General features: G+C 37.0%; 1 protein-coding gene across 1 annotated transcript in view; it reads right to left on the reverse strand.

Moving 5' to 3' along the window:
• Positions 1 to 274: 274 nt before the first annotated feature.
• LOC309665182 (uncharacterized protein) overlaps positions 275 to 13,687 on the reverse strand; it is a gene marked incomplete at its 5' end in the record, with an annotated part of 137,829 nt that continues 124,416 nt past the window's right edge. Inside the window, one exon of the mRNA XM_082471396.1 lies at positions 275 to 10,101. The remainder of the gene's footprint in view (positions 10,102 to 13,687) is intronic.

Genomic DNA, 13,687 nt, shown 5'->3' on the forward strand with positions numbered 1-13,687 from the left:
GTGAATCAACAAAGTATACGGAAGGTTTTTGACTGATGTGTGCATGCCAATAAGCTTATGCCTATCGGTGACAGAAGCCTTAAAAGCAGAAGGATGAAGATAGCCAGCAAAGAGTGAAATTCCAATTATAGCTATTTATTTATACCCTGACTCATGCTAAAATTATTTGAGTTTGCCGAAATTCAAGTGGCGAAGTCAAACTATCCAAATTAACACCTGCTGACACCATTGAGTATCACATTTAAAGCAAATGCTAAACTCTGTATGGGAGAGATTTTCCTTTTTTTTTAAAATTTTCCTTTCTGCCACGAAACACTGCTCTGAGTGGGGAAAAGAGCATCAGTCAAGCTGGAAATTCATTTGAGTCAAACCTACACTCCCCATTTCTGTCAGTGCCACAGAGAAACATGTTTCACAAAGGGAACTTTTCTAAATTAAAATTTGTATTAAAATATGAGAGACAGATACATGCACAAATCATAAACATACAGCTGGATGAAAACTCCACAGCCAGCACCCAGATCAAGAAGTAGACACTACTGGGGTCCCAGATGCCCCTTCTATCAGTTACCCTGTACATTTGAGAGTAACTATTCTCATGATTTCTAACACCATATATAACTTTTACCTGCTTTTTGAGCTTATATAAATGGAATTATACATCATTTATTTTTGGCTTCCTTCACTCAACATTACGTTTGTGAAATTCATTCACAATATTCAGTCAGTCAGTCTCTCTGTTGCATAGGATTTATTTATTTAAAATGCCGTGATTTACTTACCCATTCTATGGTTACGAGACATTTGGGTTATTTACAGTTTGGGACTAATCCAGAAAATGTTGCTTTGAACATTCTTGTACATGTCTTGCATATGTTGGGATTATACCCAAGAGTGAAATTTTTACTGGGTATATTTTTGAGCGCTTGCTATTGACTGGAAACGATGAAAGTAGGCTAGGCACTGGAATAAAGTCATAGAAAAACCCAGCCCTTAGCTTGCAAGGACCTCAAGACCCAATCAAGGACAGAGATGGGCCAGCAAATACTCTTAGTTGTTTGTAGGGGTCATGTGTGAGAGAGCCTTGGACTGAATGGGGGGACAAGGGAGGTGAGAGGGAGGGAGGGAGAGGCAGAAAAGGTTTCTCTCAGTCGAGATGACACTCAAATTGAGTTCTGAAAGACAAGGAGGCATTGACGGGGGGACCAAGCGGAGAAGGCAAGGGAACAACCTGTGGAAAAGCAGAGGCAAGTGAGAAAGCAGGTCAAGTCCAAATACAGTGTGTTAGAGCAAGAGCGGAAGGTGGGAAGTCTGTGGTGACAGTGAGGGCTAACTAGGTAAGTTGGGGGCATATCACGAAGGACCCGGCTAGCCATCCAAGGAATACATATATTATCCTGAATGTGATGGGAAGCCACAGAAGGTTCGAGGGCCATGGAGTGACAAGATCAGTTCATTCAGGTGGCTCTGCGAAGGCAGGACTGGAGAGGAAGAACCAAGGAGTTGGAAAGGGACCAGAGAGCGTGCTTTATCTGGAAAGGGGAAAAGAAATATGGTATCTTAGCAGATGGAAACTTGGTGATTCTTTGAAGAAGGTCTGCCGGTGGCCCAATATCGTGGCCAAATGGAACGGGCTTCTAATGGAATACAGAGTGTATGTCGGGGGGCGGGGGCAGGGAGGTGTGGACGTGTGTGGGTTCCATGTTTCAATGTGTAGAAACCACACACAGTAATTCATGCAGAAGGCTGTGGGGGCCAGCAGGCCACCTGCTGACATCCAGGCTGGTGCAGGCGAGGAGCCCTCTGCTGGATCGCAGAAAGGCAAAGCATATGTGTGAGGAGTTCCAGCCAAAAAGCCAATGCACTACAACTTGGGTCTGGAACCGTGGTGCCAGGATCTCATCACTCCCCATCCGCTCCGGAGACTAAGATGGAATGTTGAGTGGAAACCAGCCAGTTCTAATCCCACCCAGCTCCCTGCTAGACTCCTGAGAGGATTCTAGAAAAGTTTCCAAGCCTTTGTTTTCAGGATTCAAATCATAAATTCAGTAGTAATATTTGTATGTAAACTTACCTAATGTGGTGGCCTGGTTGGAGCCCAGAAACTCGGCATTAGGACTCAGTATGGACATTTGACAGAGCAGAGAGGTGTGTAAAATATGATGGAAAGATGCTGATTACTTTATTAAGTTCAATTTTATATTTAAAAAATAAATTTCCTACTCGTTCTTCGAAGAATAAAATTGGTAATATATTAGAAAGTATGAAAAAGTCATAAAAGTAGAAAACATTTGCCCCATGTTTCACTGGCTGAAGAAAACTGCTATTAGGAGAGAGTTTTCAGTCCTTCCTCCTTTTTTCCTTTATTTATATCCTTTATTCTTTTAATTTATACATAGTTGTAATCTTTTTTGCCATAATCGGTATTATCTCAGTAAAAATTTTTATGAACAAACCATTGTATCTTATTTTTGTTAAAAAAAAATAAAATTTCATTGCAAAATTTATAAGCAATACTATGCAAAAAAGAAAACTAACCATAAGTTCCAACCACCCAGAGATAATCATTACCAATTCTTAGTACAACTCTTCCTTGGCATTTTATGTGTTCTGATCTATAATTTAACAAAATTATAATATTACACCTATTTTTCATTTTTTATTATTACCTATATATTATTATTATTTTTGCTAACTATATTCCATTGTATAGCACCATATTTTATTAGTTCCTATTTGGGGATATTTAAGTTGTTCCCAATTTTTTCATAATATAAACAATGTTACACTTGTTCAATTTTTTTAAAAATATATTTCTATATGGATTTTCTGAGCAAAAAAAAAAAAAGAATTAAGACTTTGATTACATATTACCAACTTTCTGTCTAGAAGCTATGTACCAACTTATGCTACCAACGGCAAAGTTATACCCATTTCTCCACAATTTCACCAACACTGGGTATTATCAATCTTTTTTTCTTAAACTAATTTTTATCAGATGAGTGAAAAGGAAATTTTATTATTTCCTTTAATACTAATAAGGTTAAATATTTGTGTTTGTGGTACATTTTTATTTCTTTTGTAAACCATCTGTTCAAACATAATTTTTAAACTGGCATAGTTCTGTCATGTGGATATAGCATTATTTATCTAAGCATTTTCTATCGAAAAGGGAAAGACAAATATATGTGTAAGGAGTTCAAGCCAAAAAGCAAATGCATTTCTACATGTGTCTGAAACAGTATGCCAAGATCTTAGTGCCCTCTGTCCCTTCTGGAGACTTGCAGATTTCCACATATATCTATATAATGCTGGAATGAATATCTTCGAATATATAGGCTTTTTAATTTAATTTTTATTTTATATTGATTTACAATGTTGTTAGTTTCAGGTGTATACCAAAGTGATTCAGTTATATGTATACATATATCCATTCTTTTTCAGATTCTTTTTCCATATAGGTTATTATAGAATACTGAGTAGAGTTCCCGGTGCTATAAAGTAGGTCCTAGTTGATTATTTATTTTATATATAGTAGTGTGTATATGTTAATCCCAAACTGCTAATTTATCCCTCCCACCCATGTTTTCCCTTTGGTAACCATAAGTTTGTTTTGAAGTCTGTGAATCTGTTTGTTTTATAAATAAGTTCATTTGTATTTTTTTTTTAGATTTCACATGTAAGTGATATCATATGATATTTGTCTTTCCCTGTCTGACTTAGTTCACTTAGTATGATCATCTCTAGGTCCATCCATGTTGCTACAAATGGCATTATTTCTTTCTTTTTTATGGCTGAGTAATATTCCATTGTGTATATGTACAACATCTTCTTTATCCATTCCTCTGTTGATGGACATTTAGGTTGTTTCCATGTCTTTGCTTTTGTAAATAGTGCTGCAATGAACATTGGGGTGCATGTACCTTTTCAAATTATGGTTTTCTCCAGATATATGCCCAGGAGTGGGATTGCTGGATCATAGGTAGTTTTATTTTTAGTATTTTAAGGAACCTCCATACTGTTCTCCATAGTGACTGTACCAATTTACATTCCCACCAACAGTGTAGGAGGGTCCCCATTTCTCCACACCTTCTCCAGCATTTATTGTTTGTAGATTTTTTGATGATGGCCATTCTGACCCATGTGAGGTGATATCTCACTGTAGTTTTGATTTGCATTTCTCTAATAATTAGTGATGTTGAGCATCTCTTCATGCACTTTTTGGCCATCTGTATGTCTTCTTTGGAGAAATATCTATTTAGTTCACATGCCCATTTTTTTGATTGGTTATTTGTTTTTTTTGATATAGAGCTGCGTGAGCTGTTTTTATATTTTGGAGATTAATCCCTTGTCAGTCGCCTTGTTTGCAAATATTTTCTCCCATTGTGTGGGTTGTCTTTTCATTCTGTTTATGGCTTAAAAGCTTTTAAGTTCAATCAGGTCTCATTGGTTTATTTTTGTTTTTATTTTGATTACTCTAAGAGGTGGATCCAAAAAGATACTGCTGTGATTTATATCAAAGAGTGTTCTGCCTATGTTTTCCTCTAAGCGTCTTATAGCAGCTGGCCTTACATTTAGGTCTTTAATCCATTTTGAATTTATTTTTGTGTATGTTGTTAGAGATGTTCTAATTTCATTGTCTTACATGTAACTGTCCAGTTTCCCCAGCACCATTTATTGAAGAGACTGTCTTTTCTCTATTGTATAGTCTTGCCTCCTTTGTTGTAGATTAATTGACCATAGGTGTGTGGGTTTATTTCTGGCCTTTCTGTCCTGTTCCATTGATCTATATTTCTGTTTTTGTGCTAGTACCATACTGTTTTGATGACTGTAGCTTGGTAGTGTAGCCTGAAATCAGGGAATCTGATTCCTCCAGCTCCGTTTTTCTATCTCAGGATTGCTTTGGCAATTTGGGGTCTTCTGTGTTCCCATGCAAATTTAAAAATTTTTTGTTCTAGTTCTGTGAAAAATGCCCTTGGTAATTTGATAAGGATTGCATTGAATCTGTAGATTGCCTTGGTGAGTATAGTCATTTTGACAATATTGATTCTTCCAACCCAAGAACATTGGTATATCTTTCCATCTGTTTGTGTCATCTTCGATTTCTTTCATCAGCATCTTATAGTTTTCAGAGTACAGGTCTTTTGTCTTCTTAAGTAGGTTTATTCTTAGGTATTTTATGCTTTTTGATGCCATAGTAAATGGGATTGTTTCCTTAATTTCTCTTTCTGACCTTTAGTGTATAGAAATGCAACAGATTTCTGTGAATTTTGTATCCTGCAGCTTTACCAAATCATTGATTAGCTCTAGTAGTTTTCTGGTAGCATCTTTAGGATTCTCTATGTATATTATCATGTTATCTGCAAACAGTGACAGTTTTACTTCTTCTTTTCCAGTTTGTATTCCTTTTCTTTCTTTTCCTTCTCTGATTGCCGTGGCTAGGACTTCCAAAACTATGTTGAATAATAGTGGTGAGAGTGGACATCCTTGTCTTGTTCCTGATCTTAGAGGAAATGCTTTCAGTTTTTCACCATTGAGAATGTTAGCTGTGGGTTTGTCATATATGGCCTTTATCATATTGAGGTAGGTTCCCTCTGTGCCCACTTTCTGGAGAATTTTAATCATAAATGGGTGTTGAATTTTGTCAAAAGCTTTTTCTGTATCTATTGAGATGATCATATTCTTTTTATTCTTCTATTTGTTGATGCAGTGTATCACACTGATTGATTTGTGGATATTGAAAAATCCTTGCATCCCTGGGATAAATCCCACTTGATCATGGTGTATGATCCTTTTAATGTATTGTTGGATTCGGTTTGCTAGTATTTTGTTGAGGATTTTTGCGCCTATGTTCTTCAGTGATATTGGCCTGCAATTTTTTTGTGTATGTGGTTTTTTTGTGTTTGGGTATTTAGGATAAATTCCTAGAAGTTGTGCTATTAGTTCAAAAAGTATGGCTACTGTAACTATTCTAATTACACTCAGTATTACTTTAATGTAGAGTTAGCCTTTATTATAAGAGTTAAACAACCACTAATCTGAAAACAGATGTCCATAAAGGTAAAGTAGGCTAAATTTCTTATATTGGTGGGTTAAGGTTTCTTTTGTATTTAATATGATATACCAAGTAAGAGAGAAAGCATATCTTGCCAAACACTCTGAAAATTTGGAACATTCATTAGTCTCATCAAACACACACCCAGGATTCTGAAGGTATGAGGCAGAATGATGTGTCCTCTGGTTCTAGTCATATGTACACTGGAGAAGACAGAAATGGGAAAAGACTTCGGAGGTCAGAGACACCTGTACTAACTCCTTTGCCTTGTTCTTTTGGGATCATCTTCTGGCACCATTTAGCATGGATTCTTAGTTATGGATCCAACCTCTCCATTTTTTTTTTTTTAGGGGTAATCTCACTAAAATACAGCAGAGAACAATGTGTGTGAGCATACGAACGTATGTATGTGTTTATGTATTATGTGCTAAGGAAAGAGGGCTTTAAACATACTGGATGACCTGAGAAGCTTTTTAAAATGCACATTCCTAAACAACATCCAAAGCATCTGGGGTAAAACCATAATACTGTAGTTTAATGTGCTTCTCAAGTGATTCTGATGATAAGTGAGAATTGTCTTCTGGTCTCTATTTCATTGATATCCTCTATTATTCTAATGATTGTTCCTTTGCATGTTATCTGTCTTTTCTCTCTACTTGCTTTTCAACTAGAGTTTGTTTTTCTTCAGTGTTCCAGTCTTCACAGGATTAGCAGTGGATTTCTATATTGTGCAAGACTCAGTGTGGTTCTTCAGTCTGAGGTTTCATGGCTTTTCTTAGTTCTGAAAAATTCATAGCCATTTTCACTTAAAATATTGCCCCTTCCCCATTTTCTCCTTCTGAAATTCCCATTAGACCCAAATTGAAACTTCTAATTTAATCCTCCATTTCTCCTAACCTCTCTTTTGGGTTTCATGTCTCTTTATCTCCCTCTGGGTAATTTTCTCAGGTACATCTTTCATATCATCAATTGTCTCTATAACTGTCCCAATCTGCTCTTAAATTGGTCATTGTGTTTAATTTTATTCACAACTTTCCATTTTGAATCGTTCTATTGGGTTGTGTTTCATATCTGCCTGTTCTTTTTTAATGCCCTGGTTTTCTTTATGAGGGTTTTTATTTCTCCCTTTATCTCTTCAATGATTGTAAATATACTTACTTTACAGATAGCTTTCGATCATTATATCTCAAGTTCTTGTGGTGCTGTTCCTTCCACATGTATCTATCTGCTGACTCTCCCATGTCGTGAACCACTTTCTTATTTAATCTGTACTTTTTAATTGTGAGCATATTTTCGGCTAGGTTATATTTCCCTGTGGAATCCCTGTATGTACTGTAAGATTTAGTGGTAACCATTCAGAGAAGTCTTACATTTGATTTTTCTGAGGATTCCAAGAGTTTCACTGGACTGAAATATTTCCAGTATCTACATAAACATCTCCATCTGGGATTCCTATACTATGAAAATAGTCTAAAATTTGGATTCTACACCTGTGCATAACATAGATTTTTAACTTGCCATTTATTGTGCAGAACTTTTTCCCACCCAGATATCTAATCAGTGAGAATTTTGCCAGTTGCGTTTGTAGTAAGTGAACGATGTTTCATAGTCCCCTGATATGGTGGGAGCAGCTCTTCCTCGGTCCTAGCTTTATGCATGAATTTCAGTTCCGACTCCTCACCTTTCACTGGCCCAAAGGCAAGTCTTTTGTTCTAGATATGTGTTTAAAAACCACAACCCCTAGCTGTTAGGTCATATAGCCATGTCTGATATCCTCTGTTTTGTTCTGGCGTCAGCTCAGGCACTTACCATATCGGTTATGAGATTCTTCTTTATTTTTGGCCTGTAAGAATTTCCTTTCTCTCTCCCTCCTTTTCTTCCTTGGCAATGTGTATATAAAATAGTTTAGTTTTGTTATATTTTATCCAGCATTTCTATGTGCATGTAGTACACAGAAGGATGTCAATATGCTAAGTAGTTGAAACTAGAAACCTGCATTAGTCAGGTTTGGAGACCACCAGCAAGTGCAGTAGAGAATATGTGATCTTTGAAACTGGAACCAGAGTTTGAACTGTTTAACTTTTTCTACTTGAGTAAGCTCTGCTAAGTCATATAATCTCGCTAAGCTTTATTTTTATCATCAGGAAAATATGGATAATACTATTACTAGTTTTCCTTATATGTTCTTCCTTATTGCTCTAAATTCCTTCCTTTATAAATTCAAGCCATTTCTCCATTCTCCATTCCTACAAAGGTTGGAGCAGATTGCAAGTTTCTTGGAGGCAAGAACCATAGACTGACTATTCACTATTTTCTCTTACAAAGCAAATAATGAAATAGTAGTTGATTGAAGGACCTTGTTAATTTCCTTTTATTAATGTACTTTTCCATACCGACCGACTGAGAAAAACTGGTTAAAAAAAGACAGACCTGGGATTGGAAGAAATGAATTTCATTTCTCAAGTAGTTTCCAAGGGTGAAGTGCGGGGTGGACTACATTTCTGTGGAGTTTCACTCCTTAGAGCTCTCCTTCTCTCCCTAGCGTGCATGGGAGTGAAAACGTATATTGGTTTAGAGGTTCTGCTTGGATAAATGTTTCAGAGCCAATAAATCTGTCACAGTAGCTCTCAGGCTGAGCCAAGGTGAACAGTCACACAGTGATTTCTCCAGAGCCTCGGGTACAAGGCAGCACAAGCAGGGAGGTCCCTGGATTCCTGCTCAGCCTACGCCCAGGAGCAGAGACATCACCCCACAGGAATATGAGGAGCTTTCCCCAAATGCTATATTTACCATACGGTAAAATTCCTTGTCAAACAGCAGAGCAATGAGATGTAAAACACAATTAGAGAAAAAAACAGTAGCACATAAAAATAACCAGTTGGCTCAGTGATTCTGGTGGTTGCTAGACTCCAGGTGAAAATCAGTAATCATTACAGAAGGCAACGTGGTGGTGTTGCTCAAAAAGTTTAGCGTACACGTCCTTTGTTTCAGCTACTCACTTCTAGAAATATATGCCATAGACACACTCACACAAAAGTATGAGGCTGTCCATGGCAGTTTAATTTTTAATTTTTAGCAGTTTATTTCTCATAATGAAAAAAGTGGAAGAGAATAAAAATTCTCATCAATTGGGAGCTGATAAGCTCCATCACACAATAGAGTGTTCTGTAGGTACTAAAATTACGCAGTAGATCTCTATATACGCAAATGGAAAGGTGTCCGAGATATACTGTTTGTTTATAGTGACTGAGAGCGTGAACTTTGGAGCCAGTCTGCCTGAGCTCAAATGCCTGTGTGACACTAGGCAAATAGCTTCCCAGCTCTGTGCCTCAGTTTGCTCACGTATAAAATGAGGATAACAGTAATATTTAAGCCATAGGGTTATTGTAAGCACCAAAATAAGTTCATATATAAAGTGCTTATAACAACATCAGACTCACAGTGAAGTACTAAACTATTATTATGTTAGCTATTATGACTAGTAATAATAGTAGCTAAAAATAACTAATGCTAACTGCTTATGTCTGGGGCTTATACTTGTGGAGTTTGAGGTGAAAGACAGACTAGACTTTTCCATTTTCATTTTATACCATTTGGATTAGTTACAGTGAACATAGTACTTTTATTAAAAAGAATAATTAAAATTATTATTCAAAAGTATACTGGATAAGAAGACACTTGTTTTGAAAGTTTGACATGTAACAGGGACTTAACCAAAATCACAATTACTGACAGCTGTATATTTAATACATTAGAAACTGATTAATGTAAGCAATCCCTTACATTTAATCCCTTGTATCTGTAATGCATTTTACACTTAGCAAAATGTTTTCACATTCATGAGCTGATTTAATCCAACTAACTGGTTTATTAATAAGTTCACTTAATCCCTGTGAAGTGAATTTTCATATTTATTATTCCAAATAAAGAAGTGAAGAGAGGGACTTCCCTGGCGGTCCAGTGGTTAAGCCACTGTGCTTCCATTACAGGGAGCATGGGTTCCATCCTTGGTCGGGGAAACTAAGATCCCGGAAAGATCCTGCATGCTGTGCGAGCAAAAAATAGAAGAAAAAAAAAAAAGAAGAAAAGGAAAGAGAGAGTGGTTATTGGTTTTTTTGGGTTTTGTTGTTGTTGTTTTTTCCCTGCTCATGGCAAAGCTGGACAGGCTACGAAATTGAAGCTTAGAGTATTAAGGACTTGCTTAAGCTCAGACAGCTTCTGAGCAATAGAATGGATGAAAAACCAGGTTTCCCAAGGCAAAGGTCTTTCTGCCAAACCACGATTACCCTGTAAACTGGGCCACTAACATGATGACAAAATAGATTTATAATTCTACCCTACACATAAACACTATCAGGTATCTAGCTTGGTAAAAAGGTGGGTTTTTAGTGGGTCAGCAGGTGAGAACAGCCAAAAAGTCAGTTCTTTAAGTTTATAAACAAAGCTTATAACTGCCCCAGGAAAAATATGACCTGTGTTAATGGCAACTGACACAATAGAACGTATAGTTGGCTCCTATCCAAAACACCCTTGGGTAGGATAATGCTAATAAGATATGCCCCTAAGGTGAGATGATGAACTAGTGAAATTGGTGGAGCCAAGAGTATAAAGATAGTTGCTTTGGGATGTAGTTGAGGTCACTATAACAACAATGAACAAATTTAAAACAATAAGCCAAATAGCCTGATAACTACATCATCTTTGGCAAGTCGCTTTTCTCTCTGGTTTTCTCACCTCTAAAAGTGAGGAAGTTGGACTAGATGTCCTCTAAGGCCATCTGTTAATCCATTCACTCAACAAATAGGAACAGAGTGATTTTTTTTTTTTTTTTAGTTCCAAGCACTGATGATACTAGTTGGGTAAAGATGGATGAGGTCGCCTCTCTCAAGGAGTGGTGGGCATTAGACAGCCAATAAGCAAACAAGTAAGAAAAATATTAGAGAGTAATAAGTGTTATCCATAGAATTAAAATAGGCTGATGGTAGAGAAAATGACTGAATAAGTACTCTAGGTGGGTACCCTGGGAAGGATTCTCTGAGGAGGTGACTTTTTAGATAAGATGAGAATATTGAATGTGCCCTGTGAGAATGAGAGAGAAGCTCATTCTAGGCAGAGGAAGAGCTGGTTCAAAAACTCTAGGGAACGAATGAGCCTGGTGTTGTGAGGAACGAAAGGAAGGGTTGGTAGACAAGAGCCAGAACATGTATGGTTCTGTAAATCATAAAGACTTGGAGGATTTTAAGCAGTGGCGTGATCTGATTTATGCTTCTAAAAGTTTACTACAGTTGCTATGTGCAAGCTTGGAAGCAGGGATTCCAGGTAAGAAGCTACTGCAGTAGCCTAGAAGAAATATTATGATGTCTTTGTCTAAGGTAAGAGTCAAGAAAATGCAGAGAATTGGACAGATTCAACGTATTTATGGGAGTAGAACCCATAGTGTTTGTAGATAAATAGCTTTTGTGGGTAAAGTGAAAGAAATGAATCAAGGGTAATTGTCAGATTTGGAGCTTGAGCAAGTAGCTGGATTTTGGTGCCCTTTTCCAAAATGGGAAGAAAGAGGTATGTAAGGGGTAGTTAGGATGTTATCCAGACAGCAGTGACTCAAGAGTTCTGTATGGGTCATGCTAAGCACTAGATGTCTACTGAACATTTGTATGAAGATGTCAAGTAGGCAACTAGAGTCAGGAGTCCTGGGGATACAACACAGTTAAAGATAAATGTCTGGGAGTCATTAGCGTAAAAATATGGACTAGATGGAATCACCTCAAGAGACCTGGTAGACAGAAGAGAAGAGGTGAGTACAGGATCCTGAAGCACTCTTACATTAGAGGTCAGCTTGAGGAGGTGGACCTAACACAGGAGGAGAGAAAAGAGTGGCCAACGTGATAGGAGATAGCAACAATATTGGGAGAATGTGGTATCCAGGGAAACTTTAAGAAGCAGAAACCAATCCAGTGTATTAAATGCTGCTAGGAGGTCAAGTTACAATAATACCAGAAAAATCAAGTATTTGATTCCACACAAAGGAAATCATGTTTAAGGATCCAGCTCTGTCTGCAACTAGTTTCTATAACCTTGAGGGCTTGGGGAGGAACTCTCAACAATAGGTTTGACGAGAGGTCTAGAGCGTTAAATTGAAAGTCCGGGAGCAGGACATTCTAGTGTGACTGTCCCAATATGGAGAAAATCTCAAGCATCAAGAGGATAAAGAAAGATGTGGTTTCAGCAGAGTCACTGAAATGTAATTATCTTGATGCGTAGAATGGATCTACATGCATGCAGTAATTACAGAAATAAGGATTATGTGTAAATTGGCACCAGTCCAGAAGTCAAGCTTATTGATAGCTATCATGTAACTACTAGAGTTTTCACCTCTAACAGTTGGGTATGTGACACAAACTTAAGAATGATTCTTCTTTGGGCTAGAACTGTCTTCATGTAGGAAAAGAATTCGTAAAGCTGATTAGGGATAGAAAGAGAATTCTGAGGACATAGGTCAGCATGAACCTAATAGCTCTACCTTAAAATGAGTAAGAGTTTAATAGTGCGGAGAGGAGACCATGATAAGCAATATGGTGGGGAGATAGAGTCCAAGTTGCAGAAATAGCAGGAAGAGCTTTAGGAACCCACATATCTCACAGTGAATTTTTTTGTTGTTTGTGCTGCTGTAATAGAAATTATCTCAATCTTCTCAAGACTTCAATACAAATTTACACAAATAAATACCGCATGTGCTTAGAGAACACTCTGTAGGTCCTGACATGTAGGAATCTCCCAATTAAAAAGCCAACTCATCACCCAGTTACTCTACAGTGCACTTTACAGTTGATAAGCCAAGTCTAAGCACACAGAGCTTCCAGCATTCTACCTTTTAAAATATGAACAGAAAACCAGTGCTTGCTTGACAGTTGAAGAAAGCCTCTAACATAAAAGAGACATCAAAACAGAAGCAAGGAGGAAAGAAAACTCAAAAAAAAAAAAAGAGAGAACGCACTAAAAAGAAGGAAATTTTTAAAAAATTATATTTAATGACCTCAGAAAGAGAAGATAAGCTATCGTTAAAACAAGGTCAGGATGCTATTAAGAAAAAGGAATAAGCAGACATTATTATTAGGATAAGAAAGCGTTCTTAGAAATTTAAATATGATAGCTAAAATTACATGGATAAATATATATTTATATGCATATTGTATATATATGGAAAACAGGAAAATACCTCAAAACCTTTAAAAAAAAATGGGACAGAAAAAAAGATGAAACTAGAAGGCCAATCCAAGAGGCCCAACAGCCTACCCTGAGGATCCACAAGAGAAAAATGTCAAGAGAAATCGTACAGGAACATCTTCTGGACCTGCAGAAAAGTCCTCCTGAGCACCCAGCACAAAAAATAAAAAATACCAACCACTGTTGTAAAATTTCAGAATACCAGGAAGATTCGAGAAAGGGAAAAAGACAGGTCACATATAAACAATCAAGGATAAGAGGACAGTGAACACTATACCCAGGGCTATCAAACTAGAATACACTTTCTAAGATCTAAAAATTATTTGTCTCCCATTCACCTTTTCTCAAGAAGTCTTCTAAAGGATTGGCTTCCCCCTAAAGCAATAAGGTACACCAAAAAGAAGAAGT

The sequence above is a fragment of the Balaenoptera physalus genome (assembly GCF_965194825.1).
Source record: "Balaenoptera physalus genome assembly, chromosome: 7".
NCBI lineage: Eukaryota > Metazoa > Chordata > Mammalia > Artiodactyla > Balaenopteridae > Balaenoptera > Balaenoptera physalus.